Raw genomic sequence first — 25,243 nt, 5'->3', positions numbered from 1 at the left:
TACACATTTGACAGGAGGCACCATTTGCTAAAAGTCATATAGGTAGTATGCGATGGGATTTAAAATTCACACCATTCTGCCTACCTGAAAAAAAAAAAAGAGATAATTATGGGATAATTAAAGATCCAGAGGAAAATTTATTGACCTCAATTAATAATATTCTGTAGGTCAAGAATCTTCATCTAAGTATTTCAAATTTGAGGGGACAGAAATAATTACATGTGTGCACACAGACACACATTTACACATTATTACAGTAGGCAGAGATATATCGAATTTAAGAAATGGAAGGAATTGTGAACGAGAAAGCTTCAGACCCACACAGAGATGGCTATGCTAAAATTCACACCCAGTCCTGATTCCCAGGCAAATGCTCAATTCAAGGACCAAGAAACTAATTCATTTTCTTCAGCATTTCAAGTCTCCGGTTAAGGTCTTCCAAGTCAACCTCTTCGGAATCATAAGGGTCGATGGACGGGCTTGCTTGAGGTTTTACATCAGGCAAATTAGACAGCATAAAGTTATGGAAACCAATCTTGGTTCTTGATTCTGGCTTTGAAGAAGTTTGGGGGCTGAGTCCTGGACCTATGTGTTTCAATATATGTAATTAAAAGTCATAACAAGGCAGTCCTCCAGAAAAAAATCCCAGCCTCAAAGAAAGAGGCTACTATTGCATTGTGAAGAAATTAAGAATATACTCTTTCAAAATATGCTGAATTGGTCTATTGATTATTTCAAGTTGAAATCACATGTAGCTTCAAAGAGGACTATTTGGCCCATCTTTTCCTACATGCAGCAAGTCATAAAGATTTTCTTGGATGTCCTTCCCAGTCCAAGCCACTAGACTCTGGTAACTGGGGCTTAGTGAACCTAAATAAATGCCTCTAAGTAACCCTTCCACTAGCTTTTATTTCCCACCCCATATACCTCTTAGTAATATCCCTAGAATTTACTACTCTCATCCAAAGATCCATTTGTCCTGTCATTCCTGCAAATTTATTTTCTTTGTCTAAAAAGTATATAAGCATTATGCCTTGGCATAATTGAACTTTACTCTCTAATGTGCAAAAGTAATAAATCTTGGGGCTGAAGTTGTAGCTCAGTGGAAGAGCTCTTGCCTAGCATGCGTGAGGCACTGGGTTTGATCCTCAACACCACTTAAAAATAAATAAAGGCTTTGTGTCAATATACAATTAAAAATTATAAACAAATAATTCTTGTTGCTTTTATCTTATTAATCAGATCTTATGCTAATTCAGTTTCTAGACCCAGCCCAAAAACCCATCTAAGAACCTAGGGTTGGGAGAGGGGATCACTCCCTCCCCTACAATGGCTTTTAAGAATGCAGCATATGCTATGACTGGAAAACTTAACAATTCTCCCTTCATGCAACAGGTGGTATTGTTTATCATTTCCTGGCAATCTTCTTTAAGGTTCACTGGAGCTTTTAACAAAGGCACAATTTTCAAAATATGTGACAGGACGCTCTATTATAATATTGGTTCTTTGTGTTAAAGACTCCCGAAATCTGATGAAAGCAATGAATCCTTTCCCTTACATATCCAAAATTGTGCCTCTCACTTAGTGGACTCTATGCCAAGAACCCCTGGTCTAATGCAAACAAAGTTATTCACATTAGAGGCCTTGCCACAGGAACTCTGTATACTTGCATTAGACCAAGTTCCCAGAAGTGAGGCCTCTAATGGGAGTAGTTTTATTTTCCTACTAACTTTTAGCTGCTATTTTTTTTGGGGGGTGGGCACCAGGAATTGAACCCAGGGTCACTTGATCACTGAGCCACATTTCCAGTCCCATTTTGTATTTTATTTAGAGAAAGGGTCTCACTTAGTTGCTTATTGCCTCATCGTTATTAAAGCTGGCTTTGAACACACAGTCTTCCTGTCTCAGCCTCCCAAGCTGCTGGGATTATAGGCATGCAGTGACATGCCTGGTTTAGCTACTAATTTTTAAGTCTGAACATTGGAAGGTCTATACCTCCTGAATTGTATCATGGATTTCAAAACACTATCCACATCCATGATGAAAACTGTTAGCTACTATAAAGGAACAACTGTACCCCTGGTAAATCACTAATATACTTCTCTCACCAGTGTAGACATAGTCTTTTTTAAAAAAATATTTTTTTTTTAGCTTTTTAGGTGGACACAATATCTTTATTTTGTTTTTATGTGGTGCTGAGAATCGAACCCAGTGCCTCACGCATGCTAGGCGAACAAGCTACCACTGAGCCACATCCCCAGCCCCCATAGTCTTATAATAACTGAAATAGGGGCTGGGGTGTGGCTCTGTGGAAGAGCACTTGCCTAGCATGTGTGAGGCACTGGGTTCAATTCTCAGCACCACATATAAATAAATAAATACATAAATGTCCATTGAAGACTAAAAAGTTATTTAAAAAATAATTTTTCAAATATCTTCAGTGAATAGCAAGCAACTCCAACTTCCGCCAGCATTTTCTATACTTACTAGGAACCACTGAGGGAAGCAAATCATTCTTCTTATAGTCATCATTCTGAAAGAAAAAAAATCACTAGGAAGTGAATAGTTTGAGTTACAAATGCATATATTTTTCATACAGCAAATCTTCAATAAGTATTTCTTAAAATTAACTTGAAATTAACTAGTACAATCAAGCTTCCTTCTTGTTTAGGGTAAAAATATTTTTTCTCTTAATTAAAAAAAAATAATTTATTGTCAACAAAGGTGATATATACAACAGGAAAAGAGGTGAAAGAGAGAGTGGGGGTGAATGGAGCCCCTCTGCAGGGATGGAGTGGGAAGAGGTAATGGAGGCCTCCTAGTCTAGAATCCTAAACAAGTGGGGGAGGAGAGGTGTCCCCCGAGGTAGTGGGACTCAGTTCAAACCCCCTGATGACCACCTCTGTGTAAGGCACTGTGCCAGGGGAGAATGGTGGGGAGCCAAGAGATCGAGGGAGGAGGTGCAGGGGACAGAGGTGTGGGTCAGTAAAGGACTAGGGTAAGTGTTCTCCACTGGCCCAATGTCCTACCACATGACAGCCTCAGCCACCCTCTACCTGGGATCCGGCCTCAGACCCAGCCAGGGGCAGGCATCCTCCAGTGCTCTGAAGCAAGAGTGGATAGGCACTGCCCTACCCCTCCCTCCTGCCCTGGCACCTGGTTTTAAAACTCTGGGTGGCTGAGCTAGGGTAAAATTTTTTTTAAAATATATTATTTAATTGTCAATGGATCTTTATTTTATTTATTTATATGTGGTGCTGAGAATCGAACTCAGTGCCTCACACGCATGCTAGGCAAGTGCTCTACCACTGAGCCACAATCCCAGCCCTAGGGTAAAATTTTTTAATACCTATGGGCAGAAAGTCTTATGAATGACTAGGGGGTTTGCTTCTTCTGTCACCTGTGACCTTTTATAAGAACCAAGAAAATCTTTTATCTCTGGGCCTGAACATGCTATTTGTAAAAATTATTTAGTTTAATAAAATCAGAGAACTCTTCTTCCAAAAATAAATGGTGAGATAAAAAAAAGGAAGAATAGGAAGAAGGGTTATAGATTAAAGATTTAAAATATATATCAACCAAATACAATGTGTAGATCTTTTTGGATCTTAATTTGAATAAAATAACTGCACAAATTGTACTTGTGAGGGAGACTTAATATAGATTGAGCCTTATATGATATTAAGGAGTTATTTTCATTATATTGAACATAATGACACCGTTTTTTTTTAAGAGAGAGAGAGAGAGAGAGAGAGAGAGAGAGAGAGGTTTTTTTTAATATTTATTTTTTAGCTTTCGGCGGACACAACATCTTTGTTTATATGTGGTGCTGAGGATTGAACCCGGGCTGCATGCATGCCAGGCGAGCGCGCTACCGCTTGAGCCACATCCCCAGCCCAATGACACTGTTTTATATTATAAAAACAAAGAATATGTGTTAGAGCTACATATAGTCACGTTCACATGACAATGCTTCAGTCAAGAACTGACCACAACATTGTAGTACAAGGCATTACTCACATGTATGTGGTATAAACAAATCTCCTGCACTGACAGTTATATAAAAGTACAGCATATACAATATGTACAGCACATAATACTTGATAATGAGTATAAATGACTATGTTATTAATTTACATATTTACTATACTGTATTTTTGTTATTTAAGTTCAGTATAAAACAATATTCTAAGCTACGCTGGCAGCAGCCTCATATATCTTGAGTTTATTTATTTATTCTAATTTATTATACATGACAACAGAATGCATTTCAATTCATAGTACACAGACAGAGCACATTTTCATGTCTCTGGTTGTACACAAAGTAGAATCACACCATTTGTGTCTTCATACATGTACTTGGGGCAATGATGTCCATCTTATTTCACCTTCTTTCCTACCCCCTGCTTCCTCCCTTCCTCTCCCTCCCTTTTGTCCTATCTAAAGTTCCTCCATTCCTCTCATGCTCTACCCATCCCCATTATGGATCAGCATCCTCATATCAGAGAAAACATTCAGCATTTGGTTTTTTGGGATTGGCTTACTTCACTTAGCATAATATTCTCCAACTCCATCAAGTTACCTGCAAATGCCATGATTTTATTCTCTTTTAATGCTGAGTAATATTTCATTGTATATATATAGCTCAGTTTCTTTATCCATTCATCTACTAAGGGCATCTAGGTTGGTTCCACAATTTAGCTATTATGAATTGTGCTGCTATAAACATTAATGTGACATCATTACTATAGTATGCTGTTTTTAAGTCCTTTGGGTATAAACTAAGGAGTAGGATAACTGGGTCAAATCTTGGTTTCATTCCAAGTTTTCCAAGGAATCTACTGAATCAAGAGGTCATGTCAAGGGCTGTGATTGTAGCTTACTGGTACAGGCTTGCCTCGCACGTGTGAGGCACTGAGTTGGATCCTGAGCACCACATAAAGATAAATAAATAAAGGTATTGTGTCTATCTACAATTAAAAAATTATTTTAAAAAAGAAGGCCATGTCAAAAGGCAGGGAATGATATTGGCCAAATTACATTGCTATATTGTGTGTACATATGTAATATGTAACAACAAATTCCATCATTATGTACAACTATAATGCACCAATAAAAATGTGGAAAAACATTTTTTAAATTAAAAAAAGAGGCCATGTTAAGTTATTGGCCTAAACCACCTAGGTTTCCGTAGCTACACTCCATGATTTTTGCACAACAATGAAATTGCCTAATGACATTTTTCAGAATGCATCCTGTCATTAAGCAACCCATGACTATACCAAAATAACTACAGTTGAAATTTTATAATGTCTGAGATTTATAATGTCTGTCTCTTCTCCCATCCTTCTCTAAACAATGTTAGAAAAAGACAAAGGGACAAAATAAGACAAACAGAATGTCAAGAATGGTTGAAAATGAATGATGGTTACATGGCAATTGACTATATTATTCAAATTTTATATATACTTAAAATTGTCCATAATAAAGTTTGTTTATTTTTATTTTATTTTTTTTTTAAGAGAGAGTGAGGGGAGAGAGAGAGAGAGAGAGAGAATTTTAATATTTATTTTTTAGTTCTCGGCGGACACAACATCTTTGTTGGTATGTGGTGCTGAGGATCCAACCCGGACCGCACGCATGCCAGGCGAGGGAGCTACCGCTTGAGCCACATCCCCAGCCCAAAGTTTGTTTATTTTTAAATCAGAGGACATATATTCCAAGAATAGAAGATAAAAAATACACAAGGTATAGTTTAGACAAATACTTTTAACAAGGAAAATCAGAGTTAGTTTATGTCTAAAATATAAAATCTTAGAGAAAGAACTTTGGAGTAAAAAAATGCCTATAAGCGCCAGCGCTGAGGTGCGTGCTCGGGAGGCTGAGACAGGAGGATGGTAAGTTCAAAGCCAGCCTCAGCAATGGTGAGGTGCTAAGCAACTCAATGAGACCCTGTCTCTAAATAAAATACAAAATAGGGCTGGGTATATGGCTCCACTGAACGTCCCTGAGTTCAATCCCCGGTATTCAAAAAAAAAAAAAAAAGACTACAAGGTGAAAAACAATAAAAGCATTTTTCTTTACATACTGCTGAATGAATAAAGAATAAAGAAAAGTAATGTCTATGTTTCTTTCGTTTTTACCTATTTGACCTCTCCAGATTTACATATGCAAAGTTGTTGTTTAAGTTCACTATAAAACAATATTCTATGTTATGCTGGCAACAGTCTCATATATCTTGAGTTTATTGCGTCTCTTTTTAAAATTATTTATTTATACATGACAACAGAATGCATTTCAATTCATAGTACACATATAGAACACTTTTTTAAATTATTTTCAACATGAAAGTAAATTGGTTTCACTATATATGAATTGAATATATCTAATCTGACCTGAGTTTAAATCACTGTACATGAAGGATTTTCAAATGTGTTCAGCTTGTAAGAATATTCTTTTCAGGGTAGCTGGGGCTGTAGCTCAGTGGTAGAGCACTTGCCTAGCATGTGTGAGGCACTGGGTTTGAGCCTCAGCACCACATAAAAATAAATAAATAAAATAAAGATATTGTGACCATTCACAACTAAAATAAATAAATAAAATGTTCTTTTCAGTGTATATTGTGGTATCATCCAGAGGTTGATAAGAGACAATAGCTTTCTTTACTCATGACTTCAGAATAAAAACACACGAACATCAACTAAATGATTGTAAATACCTCCCTGGCCTTAAGATCATTTTGTTCTCCAAAAGGCCCAGCTAGAAGTATAGTTTAACACCCATGCAGTCCCATTTCAATTTCAGTTTCCCTATCCGTACTGACCTGTCTTTCAGGAGGAAAGGACGGGAAACAAGGGCCTGGGGATGGCACATGTAGGGGCCCTGGTGCAGATATCAGCAAAGCCCCAGGTGGATCACCTGCTCTCACTGCAGTGCTATCTCCTCTGCCAAGGGCATCTTTCTTGACATCCTCTGTAAATCCAACACAGACCAGGCCCGCTGGGGCTTCAGCCTTAGACAAGAGGATAAGAATCCCATCAAGTTTGCAATTTATTATACACTTATTTATTTGCATACTTATTACATATTAAACACTCTTGGAAGTACTGGGAAGAAGTAATGCACAATGCAACAATGTTCCAGCCTTTATGAAGCTTATAGTCTAGTCAGTGACAGTTAAAAGAAAACTTAAGTTTTTCTGGTCGACTGTCTTCTTTTTTTTTTAATTCTTAATTTTTATTTTATTTATTCTAATTTGTTACATTTGACAGCAGAATGTAATTAACTGTCTTCTTCTTTCTTCCAGTGACTTTGTTTTGAGTACCAAAGAGGTCAGGCACTGTGGTACACCAATTAAGAGTAATATGCAGGGCTGGGGCTGTAGCTCAGTGGCAGGGCACTTGTTAGGCACTGGGTTTGATCCTTAGCCCCACATAAAAATAAACAAATAAAATAAAGGCTTTTTGTCCATTTTTTAAAAAATTAATAAGAGTAATATGTAGGTCTGGTGTTGTGACTCAGTAGCAGAGCACTTGCCTAGTACGTGTGAGGCACTGGGTTCAATCCTCAGCACCCCATAAAAATAAATAAATAAAATAAAGGTACTGTGTCCATCTGCAACTAAAAATATTTTTCAAAGAAGAGTAATAAGTAAATATGTATAGATATGTCTAAATAAAGTTTATTAAACTTGAGCAATGATAAACTCTGGATTTACTAGTTCACTTGACAAAGTCTCTTGACCACCTAATATAAGCCAGCAATAGTTGCTGGGGATGCAACAGTGAACAAAACAGACAAAAGTGCCCATCCTCAGAGAGGTGACTTTCTAGCTGGGGAGACAGATAACAAACAAGATCATTAAGTGAGTTACACAGTATGTCAGATAAGAAACAAGTGCACTAGAGAAAAAATATAGAGAACTGCAGAGGGAAGAGGTTGAGAGTTTAGAGAATGTAGCTAGGAAGGATCTCACAGAGAAGAGAACATTTAAATACAGACTTGAAGCAAGTAGGGAGGGACCAGGTAGATATATAAAAAATATAGAGTACTGGAAGGGAGTACAAAGGTCCTGAGGTGGGAAAGTACCTTGTGTGTTTGAAGAAGTGTAAGGAAGGAGGCCAGTGTGGCTGAGGCCGAGTAAACAAGGGAAGAGTAGAGAAAATGAGGCCAGAGAGACAAGAGACAGGAGGTGTGCATAGCCTTGTCAGTCACGAGAAAGACATTCCATATTATTTTAAGTGAAATAAAAATCCAAAGTGCTTCAAAGGCAAAGGAGTGACCTGATCTGACTTAGATATAAAGATCTTTGATGCCATATTAAGTATCAATTAATGGGAGATCAACGGTAGAAGCAGGAAACGCAGTTAAGAGACTATTGTAATAATCTAAATAGGAGGAGATGATTGCTGATTAGACCAGAATACTGGCAGTGGAAATGGTGAGAAGCAGTAACATTCTGAATATTGCTTGGAGGTGGGGGTTTAGAAAAAGAAGAGACAAGAAAAATATCAAGCTTTTTGTCCCAGCATAGAATTACCATTAACTGTAGAATGAGTAGGGTGGTAGAGGGATGAGAGTCCTTTTGGACATGTTCAGTCTGAGATGCTTCTGAAACACCCAAGTGTTTCAGATATTAAAACCGCAGGTGGATGGATATATGAACTGGAATTCATACGAGCCTAGAAGTCTTGGCTAATGGTATGTAGAAATTCCCACCATAAAGAGATGTAGGGGCTAGGGATTGTGGCTCAGTGATAGAGTACTCGCCTTGCACACTCGAAACCCTGGGTTTGATCCTCAGCACCACATAAAAATAAATAAGTGAAATAAAGTTATTGTGTCCAACTACAACTAAAAAATAAATATTAAAAAAAAGAGATGCAGATTGAGGGGCTGGGGCCGTAGCTCAGTGGTAGAGCACAGCTTGTGCTTGAACCCATTGTCTAGCTTGTATAAGGCAATGGGTTCCATCCTTAGCACCACATAAAAATCAACAAATAAAATACAGGCATGCTGTCCAAACAACTACCAAAAAAAATTTTTTTAAGAGATGCAGATTGAGCATCCCTAATCCAAAAAAACCCCAAACCAAAACATTCTAAGTACCAACATGATACCATAAATGGAAAATTCCACACCTTACCTCACTTGATGGGTCACAGTCAAAACACAGGCACACTAAAAATATTGTATAAAATTACACTCAAGGGGTTGGGGTTATGGCTCAATGGTAGAGCTCTCACCTAGCACATGCAAGGCCCTGGGTTTGATCCTCAGTACTACATAAAAATAAATAAGTAAAATAAAAAGTTATAAAAAATATTGCATACTCTTTAAAAATAAAATAAAATTACATTCAAGCTATGTGTATAAGGTTTACATAAAACATAAATGAATTTCATGTTAGACTTGGGCCCCATTCCTAAAATATCTCATTAGGTACATGAAAATATTCCAAAACCCCCAAACATCTTAAATGTGAAATATTTATGGTCCCAGTGATTCAAATAAAAGATCCTCAATCTCTATTGAAAACCACAAGGTTGGATGAAATCCTCTCTAGTGATTTTTTTTTTTTTTGAGGGTACTAGAAATTTAACCCAAGGGTGCTTAACCACTGACCAATATCATCAGCCCTTTTTTATACTTTATTTTGAGACAGGGTTTCACTAAGTTGCTTAGGACTTCACTAAACTGCTGAGGCTGGCTTTGAACTTGTGATTCTCTTGCCTCAGTCTCCCGAGATGCTGGAATTACAGGAGTTCAGACTCTAGTGACATTTCATGTGGCTTTTGTTTCTTCAAAGTCTCTCTCTCTTTGTTTAAATTTTTACAACATGCCACTTTTCAACAACAATTCTTTGGACAAGAAAGAGAAAAAATAAAGAAGAGTTAAAGAGTTCCTATCAGCAGCAAAGCATCAGAAAAGATAAATATGCCCCTTAGTCACAATGTGGCAAATTCCACATTAGCAATTTGAAGGCAGTGCAGTGAGAACACAGAGGATAGACCAGACCCCTTTGTTGCTTCATGTCCTCACTAACATAAGTTTGGCACCTGAGTATGAGACCATCTTTTTATAAAATCACAGGACACCACCTAAACAATCACTGGAAGCATTGGGAGAAATCCCTCTTAAGACAGTTCATGACCATCTTAGGGAGGATAGTCTACTCTCCATAACAATGATGATTATACAAGGCAAAACTTGAAAATCAGATGGGGTAGTGCATGCCTGTAATCTTAGCACTTGGGAGGTCCCCTTGAGCCCAGGAGTTTGAGACCATCCTGGATATCACAGACTCCATCTCAAAAAAAAAAAAAAAAAAAAAAGAACAAAAACAACTAACTTGATTATATTTATTATGTGCTAGGTTTTACATTCCATTTAACTTCTTTATTTGTATGGGCCCATTTAATCACCTCAACAAATTTATGAGATGGGAACTATTATTATCCTCCTTTCCATAGTCCAAAGAACTGAGTCTTTGAAAGTTGCTTGAGGTCTCATGGTTAATAGATAGTGGACCTAGGATGTGAAAATGGCACATTTCACAACTGAAATAACACTCTTAAGACTACATGATACTGATGTGTTCCTTTGCATCTTGTAGCCTTTATTCCAGGAACTTTTTATTAAAATGTAAAATATGAGCCCAGCATGGTGGAACTTGCCTGTAATTCTAGCGATCCAGGAGGCTGAGGCAGGAGGATTGCAAGTTGGAGGCCAGCCCAGGCAATTTAGTGAGACTCTGTCTCATAATAAAGGTTTTTTTTTTTTAAAGAATTGCAAAACTTTATTTTTAAAAATGCCTTCACTACAAATTTAAAAATCTAAAGAAATTACTTTTCTCCACCACAAGAATAGTACTTAAATGTGGACTGCAAAGAAAGTTCTTAATTTAAAACAATAATTTTTAAATATCCATAGGCATTTAGTCCAATCTCCAATAGGCACTGCAATTCTCAGGCAGCCAAAGCACCAGGATTGGTAAAGCAATCTCCCCATCCAGAATTTATAGCTTTATTCCTATACTTAAATGAGGAGGGATAAAATGTATATGATCCACTATCCCAATCTGTCACTCCTAGATGTGTCCCTGAAATTTTCACATGATGCAAACTTGAGTATTTCTTTCCCATTGATATTTTGGATTCATGACTATTACTCCTTTTTACTTTTTTTCCCATAAGAGATTGTAAACTTTCTTTGAACTTAGTATAATATTGGTAATCGACCAATGATATCTGTATTTACTGATTCATAAGTGTTTGAACTTTCAATGAGAATACCCCATGGGCACACTTCAGCTTTGATCCCGTAAGAAGAGAGAGGATAAAGGATAAAGAAGAGAGAGGATAAAGGAAATCCAAGTCTTCCAGTTACAGTACAATCAGTTCCTGGATATAGGTCATATACCTAGAATTGCTGGTAGTTCAAATAAGGCCTTTGTTTAATTCTGACCTGCAGCCAGTATTCACTACAGGTTATAGCCACATCCTCAAAACTATGAATGGGGGCAGGGCTATAGCTCAGTGGCAGAGCACTTGCCTAGCATCTGTGAGGCACTGGGTTCAATCCTTAGCACTACATAAAAATAAACAAATAAAATAAAGGCATTTTGTCCTTCTACAACTAAAAAGAAAGAAACCATGAGTGAACACAAAAAGCATGGAGGGCCCCATTACCACACCAACAATCTTCAGCACTTCAGATCTCACTTTGAGGTTACCACAGGAAACAGGAAATTCCAAATAAAAAGTTTTTAAAAAGGGGTTGTAGCTCAGTGGTACAACCCCCCTGGGTTCAATCCCCAGTACCACCAAAAAGTAAAAACCACAAAATAAATGCAAAATATGTCCAGGACAAAGTTGTGATCTTAAGAACTAAGAAATGTTTGACATACTCCTTGATCTAACACCTTAAGTATCTTGATTTTTGTTTTCTCTTCTGTTGTTAACAATATATGGGTCTATTAGGAATGATACGTGGGCACAGAAAAAGTTCAAATTTTACCTGCTTTACAATTTTTCCAGTAACTCTGGAAACCACATCTCTATAAGTAGAAAAAACTCTTCTGAAGCACAATAAAAATCTCAACCTCAAATCTTTTCTCTTTCTGTCTGTCCCTGTTTCTGTCTCTGTCTCCTAGGCTCAGGATTAAGCCCAGGGTCTTATACACTCCAGGCAAGCACGGTACCATTCAACTACATCCCCAGCCCCCATTTTTCCTTTTTTTTTTTTTTTTTTTTTTTATAATGGGGATTGAACCAGGGATGCTTTACATCTCCAGCCCTTTCTATTTTATATTTTGAGACAGGGTCTTGCTAAATTGCTTAGGGCCTCGCTAAGTTGCTGACACTGGCTTTGAACTTGCTGTCTTCCTACCTCAGCCTCCCAAACTGCTGTTATTACAGGCATGTCCTACCATGCCCGGCTATTTTTCCCTTTTTTAAAGGGAGAGAGAGAGAGAGAGAGAGAGAGAGAGAGAGAGAGAGAGAGAGAGAGAGAATTTTAAGATTTATTTTTTAGTTTTTTCGGCAGACACAACATTGTTGTTTGTACGTGGTGCTGAGGATCCAACGCATGCCAGGAGAGGGCTCTACCGCTTGAGCCACATCCCCAGCCTGTATTTTTCCCTTCTTGAAAGTACTCACCATAACGCTTGTCTTGGATGTATAGGACACATTATAGTTCTTAGCAATTTCTACCAGGTACTGTTCCACTAGAACCTGGGGTAGAGTGTTCACATTTAATTTACACATTAGCTGCAAAATAAAAAGCACAACAGATTTACTTACACCCAAACTTATAAAATACAAAACAAAGAGATTAGGTGGTCTTTCAACTCCAAATCACTTTTCCCCCCATCTTTCTATTCTGTTGTCTGAGAGGTATAATTTTAAAAATTTTTTTGTAGTTGTAGATGGACAGAATGTCTTTATTTTATTTGTTTATTTTTATGTAGTACTAAGGATTGAACCCAGTGCCTCATAGATACTAGGCAAGTGCTCTGCCACTGAGCCACAGTCCCAACCCTAAGAGGTATATTTTTTAAGATATATAATGTAGCCCCAAGAAGGGGTCCAACTTGTGAATGTATTATAGGACAGTGCTATCTTAGAGTTAAGGAATGTCAAACCAAACAAAGTTAAGAGGAAGAAAGTAAACCTAAGAAAAAAATATTTGAGCTGGGCGTGGTGGCACACATCTGTAATCACAGCAACTTGGGAGGCTGAGGCAAGAGGATTACAAATTTGAAGCAAGCCTCAGCAACTTAGTGAGGTCCTAAGCAACTTAGAGAGAACTTGTTTCAAAATTAAAAAAAAATAAAAAGGGTTGGTTTGTAGCTCAGTGATTAACTGTCCCTAAATTCAATCCCTGGTATCAAAAAAATAAAAATCAAGAATTCTGATTCTATGATAAGTATTTGAACTTTATTAGGGGTGATAAATGAATATATTTAACAACCAATAATAGACACTCTGAATAATGAAAATGTCCACCAGCCTGAAACAAATGTAGTGGCCAGATCTCTGTAATCCAGCTGAAATGTCAGTCTTTAATTACTTATATGTGATCATCTGCTTAAAAGTTGAAATTTCTAATTTTCATTAGCTTCCTTCCAATTGGTAGGCCAGTTACACATAGGAAAATGTATGCTTTCTTAAAAAAGAAATAAATTCATGTTTTTTGGTGTTAGCTTTTTTCTTTTTAAATAAAGATCTGATTTTAATTCTCTAGTCTTAAGACTTACCCAAATTGTTCTGCCTCTAAAGCAAAATTCATTTGTCTACATCTTTTAATCTGCACAAAATTACATGTTTTTGAGTTTTCTCAGTTTCCTTAGATTCCTGGGTTTAGAAAAGTGTGTGTCTCTGACTGGGTGCAGTGGTACATGCTTGTAATCCCAGTGACTTAGGAGGCTAAGTTAGAAGGATTCCAAATTCAAGACCAGCCTCCGTAACTTGGCGAGATCCTATCTCAAAATAAAAATAAAAAGGGCTGGGAATATGGTTCCATGGTTAAACACTTCTGGGTTCAATTCCCAGTAGCAATGAATAAATAAATAAATAAGACAATAGAAAAGTGTGCATCTCTAGAAATGATACTACCTGAGAGTTGACAGTTCCAATTTCATTTGTTTGACAGAGTTGACCATACTTTTGGCTGTATTTTGCACACAGCTGATTAGATACCTGCAGAAAACCAATACCAAGAAAGAAAGGCAAAGTTCATGAAGTTATAGAAAATTTGCTTGAGATAAAGAACAATCCAAGAAAGCAAAAATCACTTCCATGTTACCTTTTGGAATTATGTTCTTTAAGCATCAAAACAACAATAACAAATACTTTGTTTTTAAGTAGGCTGATAAATGTAAAAGTTAAAACCACTAATTCTAAACATTCATCAAGTATAACCCTCCTCCCCAAAAGAAACCCACTTTTTTTGTGTGCATGTGTGGATATCGGGGATTGAACACAGGGGCTCTCAACTACTGTGCCACATCCCCAGCCCTATTTTGTATTTTATTGAGAGACAGGGTCTCACCAAGTTGCTTAGTGCCTTGCTTTTGCTCAGACTGGCTTTGAACTCGTGATCCTCCTGCCTCAGCCTCCCCAGCCACTGAGATTACAGGCATGCACCACCGTGCCCAGCAAGAAATCCACTTTCAACTTAATTTTGATTTACTTAAGGCCTGTATATTTTCTTCTACCATTCTACCATTCTTCAAGCATTTACTTTTCATTTAAAGATTAAGAAAAAAAATCTTTTTTTTTTTTTTGGTCATCCCTTAAGAGAAGAAAGGATTTTCCAAATAATCCCACAATTCAAACAAGTGACAACAGTGATACTCAAACCTATAATCATGACACAGGTAACTGAAACTGGTCAAACTTACTATTTTCAGCTCAGGTACTTCTGACTGCAGTCTAGGAGCTGCCCAGATTAGTGTAGATATGTATTCAGCCAGACCAGAATCTAGTTCCCTAAGGAAATCACAAAACTGTAAAACTCAGAGCTTCCTGTTTTCCTCTTTTTCCTACTTCTAATGTTCACAATATGATGGTAAATAAATTAGTTTTTAAAACTAAAATTGGAATATAAACCTATATGTAAATATATATGTAAATACACACACAGGTATGTTTATACATAAAGTAACATATACATATACTTATATAGACGAAAAGGAAAGATATCACAATTTTTTTTAAGAGAGAGTGAGAGAGGAGAGAGAGAGAGAGAGAATTTTTTAATATTTATTTTTTAGTTCTCGGCGGACACAACATCTTTGTTGGTATGTGGTGCTGAGGATCCAACCCGGGCCGCACACATGCCAGGCGAGCGCACAACCGCTTGAGCCACATCTCCAGCCCCAAGATATCACAATTTTGTGTGTGTGTGTGTGTGTATGTGTGTGGCAGTGTTGGGGATTGTGCATGCTAGACAAGCACTCTACTACTGAGCTACATCCCCACACCAAGACATCACAATTCTTATCTCAAGATTTGGAGATAGCATGATTATTTTGCCCTGAAAGGTAGTAACACTGCGGGAATACACCTGCTAGTAGGGAACCAAGTATATATAATGGAGCTGCTAGAAGAAGTTCCTATGTGCCCAATTTGCTATAGTCTATTTGATGATCCTCAAACGTTACAGAAATTACTTCACTTGCACAATTTATGCAAAATATGCTCAGACGGTATCTTATAGGGGATTGTGCAGGATTTGTTGCAGAGACCATCTCCATTCTAATGTCCTGGGTTTCTTAAAGAAACGTCAGCTATTGGAGTCAAGGTCTCTTGACTCTTGAGTTAATTACTTTTTGAAGGGTACTATGGAAAAATATAACAAGATCAAAATCTCTCCCAAAGTGCTAGTGTGCAAAGGGCACGGGGGTGGCCTTTCAACATTTTTTGCCTGACTAATGGGCAGCTGATTTGTGGTTGCTACTCCAGATGATCACACCAACCATGTTTCCCAATGATACCTGGGCTCAGGAAAGGGATGCCTTAGAGTCACTCTTTCCAGAGCTTTGAAACCTAACTTCAGAGAGAGTCTCTTTCCTACTTGCATACTTGCAAGATAAAATCCCCATTGACTAAAAGATTCAGATAAAGTAAAGGAGTTTTTTTGAAAAGTTACAACACTACTGGGCATGATAGCACATGCCCGTAGTCCCAGCAACTTGACAGGGGGAGGCAGGAGGATCATAAATTTGGGGATGGCCTCAGCAATTTAGCAAGACCCTGTCTCAAAATAAAAAATTAAAAGTGCTGGTAACGTAGCTCTGGAGTAAAGCACTCCTGGGTTCAATCCCAAGCACAGGGGAAAAAATAGATACAGTACCGAACACCCTGGATCAAAAGAAGAATGAAATCCCATTTGACTTTAAGATCATGAGATTATGAAACTTGCAATTATGCAAGCCTCTGACCCAGGGATGATCCACATGTCATCTTGCAAGAGCAACAAATGGCATTTAGAATTGCTGAGGCCTTTGGGGGGTTTTTTGTTTGTTTGTTTGTTTGTTTGTTCAGATTTTTGGTGGTACTAGGTTTTGGATACTCTAGGCAAGTGCCCTACCATTGAGCTACACCCCAGACTTTTATTTTATGAAATAGGGTTCTCACTAAGTTGTAGTGAAAAGACCCCCAGACCCTCAAATCCCCCGTCCAAAAGAACTAGCGTCACACTGGCTGCAAAAGCAAGAGGCAAGTTTATTAATACACAGGTGCCTGCGGGTGCACAGCAAAACCTCAGCCGAAGCTTTGGTGAACTGGCACACCGGGCTTTGGGGTACAGATCTTTTATAGGGAAAAAGGAGTTGTTTCCCGCCTAGCACAGTAACAGGTGTCTCATTGGTCCCTTTGAATCCAACGTACAGGTCACTTAAAGGGTAAACTTGTTTTTCACTATGATAAACTTGTTTTTCACTATAGGTTCCCGAAAAACTCATCAATCTCACAGGTTTACATTGTGTTTCCTCCCTGTTCCCGCTTATGATCCCAGTTTGCTCAAGCATGTCCTGTGATGTGGTCAGGGTGCCCTTTCTAACAGGTCATGTGGTGAGCTCACCTGTTTACTGCATACTTTCTACTTTTTATAATCGGGCCTTAGGTTATGGGGCTGGGGTCTTTCAGTAGAGCTGATCTCAAACTTGGAATCCTCAACTTCAGTGTCAGCCTCAGACTCCCCAAACAGCTGGGATTACAGTGTGTGCCACTATACCCAGATTCCAGCTCTTCTTAAATTTTATTTTGAGACAGGATCTCTCTAAATTGTCCTGGCTGTTCATTGAACTTGGTAATCATCCTGCCTCAGCTTTCTGAGTCTCTGATTACAGACATGAGCTACTGAGCCCAGATTGCTAAGGCTTTTAAAGATGGGTCAGAGCGTATGATTTTCTGCAACAAATGTAGGAATTTAGGGAGAAAAACCAAAGCAACCCAAGATTTCACTCATATGAAATCTAAAAAAGTTGATCGCATGAGAGAGGAAAGTGGTTACCAGAGGCTGGGAAGAGTAGGAAGGAGGGAGGGTTGGGGAAAAGTGGACCAATGTGTACTAAGTGATAGTTAGATAGGAGTAAGAAGTTCTGACGTAGGGCTGGGGTTGCGGCTCAGTGGTAGAGTGCTTGCCTGATGTGTGTGAGACACAGGGTTCAATTCTCAGCACCACATTAAAAAAATAAATAAGTTTTGTTGTTGTGTCTATCTACAACAACAAAAAAAATTAAAAAGAAGTTATGATGTGCTGCTGTACAGTAACTATAGATAACAATATGTACTGTATATTTCAAAAATCTAGAAGATAGAATTTTGAATGTTTTCACTCTAAAGAAATGGTAGGGCTGGGGTTGTGGCTCAGTGGTAGAGTGCTTGCCTAGCATGTGTGAGGCACTGGGTTTGATCCTTAGCACTACATATATAAATTAAATAAAGGTATTATGTTCATCTACAACTAAAAATATTTAAAAAAATAAATGGTAAGTGGCCAGGTACAGTGACACATACCTGTAATTTCCCCTACTCAAGAGGCTGAGGCAGGAGGATCTTAAGTTTGAGGCTGACCTCAGAAATTTAGTGAGATCCTGTCTCAAAATAAAAAATAGGGTTGAGGTTCTAGCTTAGTAGTGGAATGCCCCTGGGTAAAAAAGAATGAAAGCAAGAAATAGTAACTGTTTGAAGTTATAGATATAGTTGTATATACTATCAAAACATCACAAAGTATCTCATAAATATGTACAATTTTTATACTTTCATAGATCGATTAGAAAATTAAAAGAACTTCTTTTTTAAACCCCTGGGAATTGAATTGAGGGCCTTGCACATGCTCGGCAAGCTCTCTATCACTCATGTATATCCCTAGTACTTCAATAAAGACCTTTGATACCCATCGGTAGAAGGACATAAAACTAATTGTATATAAATGTTCTTTGCCTTTTTTGTAACAATCCAGCTTATAGGCCACCTTGTTTTCTTAGATCCTACTGTATTTCTTTTTTTTTTTTTAAAGAGAGAGAGAGAGAGAGAGAATTTTTAATATTTATTTTTTAGTTCTCGGCGGACACAACATCTTTGTTGGTATGTGGTGCTGAGGATCGAACCCGGGCCGCACGCATGCCAGGCGAGCGCGCTACCGCTTGAGCCACATCCCCAGCCCCCCCTACTGTATTTCTTGACTGGTCTTTATTTAATGAATTTGTAAAATGGAAAGACCATCTTTCAAACTTCACTTCCTATCTTAACTAAAGCAGCCAACTTTGGAAAACAATCCGTTTTTACTGTGAACAGACGACAGATGGGTTTTTCATTTTCAGTGAAAGATTTAAGAATTGTACATGAGTGCTACTGAACAATATGGCAGAATTTGTGTGCACATGTAAAATACTACAAAGGTTGTCTATGGAAAATGCTAAACAATTTTTAACTGAAATTGGAATATAACCATATATATACATATACATACACGTATGTTTATATGCACAGTTACTCAGAGATACTTATATAGACTGAAAGGAGATATACTAAAATTCTTATCTCCAGATTTAATGATTATGGATTTTTTTCTGATTATATATTTTCTGACTCTACCATAACTTTACATTATACCTTTACAGCTCAGAGGAAAAACATAACTATTTGTGTTTTTTTTTTAAATGGCTCTTTGGACTAAAATATTTTCTTCTCATCGAGCAGAGGTAGTTCTTCCTGTGAAAGTTAGAGACAGCCAGGTGTGGTGGTGCACCTATAATCCCAGTGACTAGAAGGCTGAGGCAAAAGGATCACAAGTTCAAGGTCAGCCTCAACAATTTAGCAAGACCCTGTCTCAAAATAAAACATAAAAAGGGCTGGGGATGTGGCTCAATGGTTAAGCACCCTGGGTTCAATCCCCAGTACAAAAAGAGAGAGAGAGAGAGAGAAACAGAGACAGAGAGAGTTCTTCAATGGTCCCAACAAGCTAGAATCCACACTCTCCCTTACCAAGTACAAGGAATGCCTTGTCATGTCACTCTTTTGAGTCTATGAAATGATGCACTCACTTTGTGGCCTGAATCAAGCTAAACCGAGCCAGTAGCAGGTCACAGTACAGTTCCAGAACACTAGGGCCTCCACAAGGTAGTCTTCCCGGATAATGTGCTCCACACGGATCCGGGCTCTCTCATCCTTCCCAGTGGCCATGTGGTCTGCAACCTCCTTCCTTGCTCTCTGAGTCTGTTCAACTGCAGCATGAAGCCATATAGAAAAATGAATGTGTGACAGGCGCAGTGGCGCACTCCTGTAATCCTAGGGTTCTGGGGGCTGAGACAGGAGAATAGCAAGTTCAAAGCAAGCCTCAGCAATGCAAGGCAGGCACTAAGCAACTCAGTGAGACCCTGTCTCTAAATAAAATACAAAATAGGGCTGGGGATATGGCTCAGTGGTCAAGTGCCCCTGAGTTCGATCCCCGATACAGAAAAAAAAAAAAAAAAAGTGTGGCTGGGGATGTCACTTAGTGGTAAAGTGTCTACCAGCACAGCATGTGAGAGGCCCTGGATTGATCCCTAGCACCACAAAGGGAAAAAAAAAAATGAATCTGTAAAAAGAATAAAAAAAGAATTTTACACAATAGAGTAAAACAATGGTTTCATAAAAACAAATGCAGGTGGTAAATTATGTGTTTCAAACTAGATGTGTAGGGTCTTCAAAATCCCACTCCCAGATCAACAGCATTTGCATCACCTGGGAGCTTGTCAGAAATGCAAATTATTGGGCCCCACCCCAAAAATGCTGACTCAAAACTCTGGAATTAGAGTTGTAATAAGCCCTCCATGGGATTCTGACAACTGTTAAAAGGCTGAGAACCCCACTTTATGCTGTGACTTGATAGGTGGCCTTTATTTTCTCCTCTTAGGTTACCTTTATTTTATAAAATATTCCAAAGTGAAAATTTATAATTTTTGTAATACAAAGATTAGTTATTTTTAAAAGGAGAATGGGGGTTAGGAGTGTTGCTCAGTGGTAGAGCACTTACCTAACCACCCTCATCCCCAAATGCATGTGGTGTTTAACATTTGAAAATGTTTTCATATAAACATTTCTATTTGATCCCAGTAACACCTGTGTGAGATTTGCATTGTTATTTGAATTTTAAAGTTGAGAAAACTGAGACTCCAAGGGGTTACATGGCTTGCCCATGGTCAAGTGATTAGGAATAGTTAGTTCAACTGGAACTCAAGGCCAAATCTTCAGTGTGCAAATTGCTATGCTTTTTACATTATTCCACAGGATGAACAAGAGATTGTTTTGGAAAGGTAACAAATGTAACCTGTCCCAGGCCAATCTATTGGGGGCAATAAAGGCTTACTCACTATCTTGTGTTCTCAACTGAAAACTGAGTTTCAAGAAAGCATTTCCACAAGCCAAGAAAATCTCCAAGTCTCCGAATTATATACTCTGTCTGCCATACCCTAAAAATGATGCTCACCATCAAATCATGATTAGATAGAGTTGCTCTCACTGCAAAACATGTTGACATGAAACCACAATGAATCTGAAATAAACACAAAGCTCAGTGCTTGGAAAGGAAATAGCCAAGTCCAAAGTAGACAAATGTTTTCTTTAGACATCTCAGGGGAAAAATTCATAACAGAATTGGACTTGTTTCCTACAAATGCTAAACTGATGTTAAACCAACTCTAATACCAGCAAAAAAAAATTTTTTTAGTTATAGATGGACACAATACCTTTATTTTATTTATTTGTTTTTATGTGGTACTGAGTGCATTATGAGTTTAGGCAAGAGTTCTATCACTGAGCTACAACCCCAGCCCTCAGCAAAAAATTTATTGTGTGCCTTCATAATATTCTGTGATACACAAAGAACCCTGGAGAGATATAGAAGGTCATGATTTTTGTCTCATTTCAAGAAGGAATAAATTTAGGTAAGACAGGGCTCATTTGTTCTAACTTAACTCACTCTTGTGCTCCATATTTAAATTTATTCATTTGCAAAAAGAAGATAAATATTTATATCTGAGCAATAATATGCATCACTGGATTGTTAGGGTCAAATAAAAGAACACAAATTCATGCTTTTGGAAATTATAAGTGCTGTGCACACCATCATTGTCTTCCTCACTATTCAAAATAATGGGTACCACTGGGTTTGCCATAATTTGTTTTGGATAATTTCCTAGGACTCTGTTACCAAAATTGTGCCCCCAAACACTTGCATGATCTTGTTAGAGAATGCCCAAAAATCAAATTGGAAGTTTGAGTAACAGCTACCTTCCCACTAATACATAATGGTATTTTAATATAACTATTTACTAAGCACTCAGAGAACTGCGTTATGTGCAATACTTATTTCATGTGAACACTTGTTATAATTGACAGGTGTCAGTTTTTCAGTTAGTTGAGGAGTAATGGCTCGTGTAACCCATGGGAATAAAGAAATAGTGGGGAAAAGAAAAAAAATCAGTTAGACTTTAAGAAAGAAGATAGAACTTGTTTATATCATCCCTGCTTCTGGGTATAGCACTATTTGGGTCTATCAACTGGGAGAAGGAACAGCATTTTTTTGTGTGTTTGAAAAAAGATAAAGAAGCCTTTCCAGAAAAATTTGCCCAGAGGGATCAAACTTAATGGCTACTCTACCTTTAAAAAGAATGATTAAAGAGGGCTGGGGATATAGCTCAGTTGGTAGAGTGCTTGCCCCTACATGCATAAGACCCTGGGTTCTGATCCCCAACACCACAAAAGAAAAAGGAGTGGAAATTGTTGGGTTGGGGTTGCAGCTCAGTGGTAGAGCACTTGCTTAGCATGTGTGAGGCTCGGGGTTCAATTCTCAACACCATATATGAAAGTAAATAGATGAAATAAAGGTCCATCAACAACTAAAAAAAAAAAAAAGACTAATTAAATTTCTCTGTCTTGGTGGCAGGTGGCAAGAAGTCCAGAAACTTGGAGATATCTTTTTACTTTTTAAACCTGTGGAAACTTTTAAAAATAATTCACACATTGTAAGAAATAATTCAGACACCTAGGGTACCCTTGTACTCAGGTTTCCCCAAAGGTAACATCTTGTTAAAGTGTAGTTCACTACTAACCTGGATATTGGTGTTGATATAGTCAAGATACAGAATGTGTTCAAAAACTTATTTTTAATACATTTATTTTGTTTTATTTTTATTTTTATGTGGTGCTGAAGATCGAACCCAGTGCCTCATGTGTACGAGGTAAGTGCTGTCACTGAGCTATAGCCCCAGCCCTAGAAACTTTTAAAATATATTGATCACCATAATAAACATGATCGCATTTCCAATAGTCAGAAACTCTCCTTTAAATCCCCAAACTGCTAAATAAGATCTTAGAAAATAAATCAACTTGAGGATTTCACCAGGATCTAAGAGCCCGCATGCGGTGTTGCCTTGAGTGTTTACTTACTTTTCTTTTTTTTCAGGAGTTTTAAGCGATTGATAACCAGATGCAAGTTAACCCGGAGACAATCAGCTTTGAAGGTAGAGCTGAACATTATTTCACCACAAGAGGAAGCAGTTCACGAGCCACCTCGATGAGCAAGCTTCCCAAAGAAAGAGAAAGTTATGAGTATTATGAGGGACTCATTCCAGTTTTCTGGCACCCATTTCAATAATACCCATGTAAGAAATTTCTGGTAGCTCAGCAATGGCCTGAATGTACTTGCTTCTCTGTGGACCATTCCTCAAAATGACTCGTGTAATTCAAATAAGGGTTAGGTTTCCTTCAACTTATTCAAATTGTTTTTACAACCACCTTTTAGAATTCTGCAAGGAGTTTTTAACAAAAATGGAAGTCTTTGGCAAATGTCTGAGGAAAGTAGACCAAAGAGGGAGACACTTCCCATTCCCTGCAAAGGACATATCAGTCCACAAAGGAATAAAGTATAAGGCCTCCTTTAAATAAAACATTCATGAACTTGTAAGGGAATTCCTCCATGGAATTGGAGAGGTCACATAACATTAAATGCATGTGGAAACAAGGACACAGAATTATAGAAGTAGAAAAGACAGAAACTTGAAAATTGCATATTTCATTTGGACATTTAGAAAAGGTTTTGAAACATAATCAAATACCAGGCATCAATACATTTTTGGGAAAGCTAAACCCACTAAGTGTTTTTATGATTTCAATGTATGCTTGGGATTAGTTGTTTTTTTTGTTTGTTTGTTTTGTTTTGTTTTGTTTTTGTCTTTGGCAGAAAAGGATGGAAGTTCCTTTCCTTAAATACCACTTTACATGCTGAAGCATACATGCAGGAAGGTAAGACAGTATGAGAAAGGTGACCTAAGCCACCTACTTTTGTGATGACACACATTTTCACAAGTTACAGCACTCTTCTCTCATTTGATGTCAGATCAAGTTGGGATAGTTGTCTGTGCTTACTCTTTATTACAGTTCTAGAAAAATCATCAGTGAGGAATTAGGCAGGTCTCCTACCTGCTTAGGAAGAAGAATAACCAGCATAGCAAGATTCTGCTATTGCTGTTGTTTTCCTTCCACTAGAGAAAATCAAGCTCTCCCATCACAAAAATTCTGTCTGCACACAACAAAGGAATTCGATAGGCATCCAGGGAATGGAAAGTGGATAAAACAAAATTCTAGCCAGGCACAGTGGCACACGCCTGTAATCCCAGCAGCTTGGGAGGCTAAGGCAGGAGGATCGTGAGTTCAAAGCTAGTCTCAATAATGCGTGAGGGTGCTAAGCAAGTCAGTAAGACCCTGTCTCTAAATAAAATACAAAATAAGGCTGGTGATGTTGCTCAGTGGTTAGTTCCCCTGAGTTCAATCCCCAATACTCCCCCCAATAAAATAAAAAAATAAACTGTATTAGTTTACTTATGATTAATATTCCTGTTAAACTGTTCCTATAGAAGTTCCTACCGTGAAGATGTACCACCAAACAAATGAGGATTGCTGGAAGAGTTCTGGAATAGGATACAGACAGCAGAGATGAGACCCACCCTTTAGGGACTGGCACACCAAAACAGGAAATCAATTGTGTTTCACCAATCAGAATGTCCTGTTTTTAAACCAGACATGCCTTGGCATTACATCATTGTGTAATGGCTGGTAGCCAAAAAACTTTTTTTTTTTGTTTGAATCTACCTGTGCCTGCTCTTTAAATTTGTACAAAATCCAGCTCTCTGAGTGTGTATCTTGATCTAGGAGAAAATGGCTGTCCTTGAATACACCTGAATTGTTGGAGAGTTTCTATCTTGGCAGTTTTAATGTCAGTTTAGTGAACTAAGCAATGAACTAGAAACCAGGATGCCAGTTAGAGCTAGAATGGGTTCACTGAGTGACCACAGGACTTCCTTCTTGGCCAAACTGAGAAAGAGACTGCCATAAATAATATTAATATTCATAAAACAAAGCCCTCTGCTGACTGAGATGACAGTGGTAGCCTTGCTGTTTTACCCAGTGGTTTTGTGTGTGTGTGTGTGTGTGTGTGTGTGTGTGTGTTGCTCCATAAATTTGAAGATTCTTTGTGTCCACCCATATGAGAAAATATCAAAATTAATGTCTAAGAATTCCCTAGAAAGAAACTTACAAATCAAACTGTATTTGTATTTTTACTTATTATTTTTTGTAGTGCTGGGGATTGAACCCATGGTCTGTGTGCATGCTTGTCATGTATTCTACCACTTAGCTACACCCTCAGCCCAATTTTTATATTTCCAAGATAACATTCTCATAAAAATTCAAAC

General features: G+C 37.8%; 1 pseudogene across 1 annotated transcript; it reads right to left on the bottom strand.

Annotated features, from left to right (window-relative positions):
* Positions 1 to 394: 394 nt before the first annotated feature.
* Positions 395 to 24,490, bottom strand: LOC308637886 (IST1 homolog; annotated as a pseudogene). Its single transcript has 9 exons — positions 24,417 to 24,490; positions 22,941 to 23,076; positions 19,556 to 19,735; positions 14,906 to 14,993; positions 14,118 to 14,201; positions 12,660 to 12,770; positions 6,824 to 7,012; positions 2,488 to 2,533; positions 395 to 585 (listed from the first exon to the last, which is right to left on the bottom strand). The product of its transcript is annotated as an IST1 homolog (transcript).
* Between the last annotated feature and the right edge of the window lie 753 nt (positions 24,491 to 25,243).

This window comes from Spermophilus citellus, assembly GCF_964194105.1.
Source record: "Spermophilus citellus genome assembly, chromosome: 18".
In the NCBI taxonomy this organism is placed as follows: Eukaryota; Metazoa; Chordata; class Mammalia; order Rodentia; family Sciuridae; genus Spermophilus; species Spermophilus citellus.
The sequence above is the reverse complement of the archived record's forward strand: the minus strand, read 5'-3'. Positions and strand labels throughout refer to the sequence as shown.